Source organism: Alligator sinensis, unplaced genomic scaffold (assembly GCF_000455745.1).
Source record: "Alligator sinensis unplaced genomic scaffold, ASM45574v1 scaffold282_2, whole genome shotgun sequence".
Lineage (NCBI taxonomy): Eukaryota > Metazoa > Chordata > Crocodylia > Alligatoridae > Alligator > Alligator sinensis.
Window position 1 is genome coordinate 2509847 of NW_005841879.1, and position 2951 is coordinate 2512797.

The following is a 2951-nucleotide window of genomic DNA, read 5'->3' on the forward strand; positions in this document are numbered from 1 at the left end:
AGTCAGACTAGTCATTTCCAACCACTAGGCCCCAAAAACCTCAACAATGTCTGAAGTGCTCGTCAGTGCGATGGGATGACCAATAGAACAGAACAAGGCCCAGCCTCTCACTGTCCCAATATACATGATATATTTGATCATTTTGCATGTTTCCAGCTGCTATTTTTAAAGAGCTAAAAGTACTTAATATTTTGTTAATGTTACTTCCTCCCTGAAAGCAATAGCTGAAGTTGTCTTAGAGGTGTTTCATAACTGAAGGGAATAAGGGGCTGGTCCATGCAATCATTTGTTGGAAAGATGTCCTCAAAACAATCTCTGTTAAAATGAACCAACTATGCCTAGGTCAGCTCTGGCCAGAACATGCAAGGAAGTGGTGTAATGATTCATTGCCTACATTGACCAATGCTGCCTACATGCATGAGGCATCGGCAAAACAGCCCTTATGACTACAGCTGGTCAGGAATTTTCCAGCTAAATAGACTGGTCAGAAAATGCCAATTCATCAAAACCAAAATGTTTTGCAAGAATGTACGAGTTTCAGCTGAACCTCGAATGAGGTGCAGGCAGGGATCCATCAGAAACTAGCTTGATTTCCTGCCAGCTCACCTAGGGTACCTGGGGTTCCTGGATCCATGGCTCCCAAGCAGCTTGATGTCAGGAAATCTAAAAGCTCCCAGGTGTCCTTCCACAAAGCCCAGAAACGCCGAGGCTCTCCAAGATGTCAGGCTCCCTACTGTAAATTTGAGAGCCAAGATGGATCTCCAAGAGCTTCTTTTGCTGTCCTGGGTCAGTATTCAAACACCAGAGAGGCCCAAAATTTCAAAATGCCACCGACATTCACTCCCCACTGAAAAAAGAGGCATCCCAAGCTGATTCTCTCCATCCTTCAGGAGACACCTGAGGTTTCCCAGCCCCTTAGCACCTCTGACTGCTCCAGTCCTATTACCACAGCAAAGCCTTGTGTTCACACACCCCTTCTAGTGTGAGCCAGTACGTTCCTCATCCCTAAGAAAACCAATTCTGTCTCCATCCACTCAAGTCTCTCTCCCAGTTCCCTTACTTGGTTCAGGAACTGGTTTATTAGGAATCCTGGGATGCAACACCCTTGCCCAGCAGCCTGTCTGTTGTATGCAATAACTGTCCTCTTGTTGGCCAATACAAAGCAGAGACCCAGTGCTTTCTTACACAAATTCCTTTCATTTCAAAAAGGTCCTTAACTTATCTGGAGATATGCACTCCAGCCTGTCAGCCTACGCTCTTCACTACAACATCTGTGATCCTCAGACAGCACCATAATGAGGTCATTGTCAAGATTACAGATCTCGGATCATAGCGCACACGATACAAAAAAAGCACGTGTTCATGTTGAACATTGAGTTGTTAAAGAGGCAGCGTTTTCTGACATGCATCTCTTGGCTTCTTCCAAGGAGCTTGCAGCAAAATTTCACAGATCTGCTATTTACAGCAAGCTAGAAACAGGCGTCCCTTCAGGTTCCTAAAAGGCACCATCTTGCAAGGAATTTCTGATTTCTTTCTCCAGTTCAGAACCATTTTCAAATAATCAGGGCCAAAACTGCAGTCATTCTCTCTCTGATAAAATACTAACCCACCAGTAAGAAACTTGCTCGTGCTGCTTCTCCACGGCTAAACAAAAGCATCAGGAATTTCTGCACTGCCTCATCCCTCTAACTGTGCCAACTTCGGAGTCCACCCTTATCTTGGTTGAGTTTCGGTCTACAATGCAAGTATTTGTACACCTCAGTCCCCCATAGTGAAAATTAATTGGTCTCCTACCTTGCTCAAAATAGCTCTTTTCTTGCATCTTCCAGATATGAATCATTCTTAAGTAGGATTTATTCTTACTTGCTTCAAATCAAAATCCAATAGTCATAAAGCAAGTCATTTTAGGCCCTATACTTAGGTCCGTAAACATTGTGTCTAGATGAAGCTGTTGCCACAATTGCAAGATCACTTTCTTAGAAAAGAAAAATTCTCTGCTGACATCTTCCAGTAGTGGTGTAAACAGTAAGAACATGCTTTATTTCAACACCTAAGCAACACCTTTCTTCGCTTAGCGTATCAGTGAATCCCTTTCCATCTGTTTTGACACTCCCTTTTCAAAATTTTTGGATACGCATCTCAATGAGTTTGTATCCCAAAGGTTAAGCATCTGATAATACCGCAGGATTTTAAAGACTTATTTAATTTACTGTGATCACCAAGATATTGAGTATAGATTAGAAGCCATCAGCTGATGACAAGTTCCCACCCCAACCTTTGTAATGCATTCACCACGTTCAATGCATTCACCACGTTCAAGCATCTCTGTCCCACATCCTTCAGCAAGATAAGAATCAAGCAAGCAGGCAGTATTTTTATTCCATGAAGATGCAAAACAACACTTGGCTTGATGCAGTGTTCTAGGTGAAAGCAGCAAGTCTCCTAGACCGTGTGCCTGTATCTATGAAGAGTTACAGTGATAGAGATCTCTGGGATTCAACTGTAAAATCAAGTCCTATGTTGGTGTCACTTAACCTACATACGGAATGAATGGAATGAAAAAGCTGTCACAACCCAGTGATTTTTGTGCCTCGGCACTATGGAATTTCCTGGCCACGTGAGAGCTCCTTTGCACGGCAGAGTGTTCTGCTGCAATTGAGAACCCGCGTGCAGGAGAGAGTTCCCGCCAATTTGCAGTTTCCTTTGCAGGATGCATTTCTTCTTTGCAGCACAGAAATGCACGGTGCAAAGAGTTCCCGCCATTCGAATGTAAATTTGTGCCCCGCTATTGGCCAGTGCTAAATTATTCATACGCGGCGGCTAGTAATTGGCTCGCTGGCCGTTTAAAATTCCGCGCGACTTCCGCCCAAGTCGAAGAGCTTTGAGCACGCTGCAGAGTGCCTCTGAAGTTATCTGACTAGCGGCTGCCGATCGATAGACTGATCACCTAT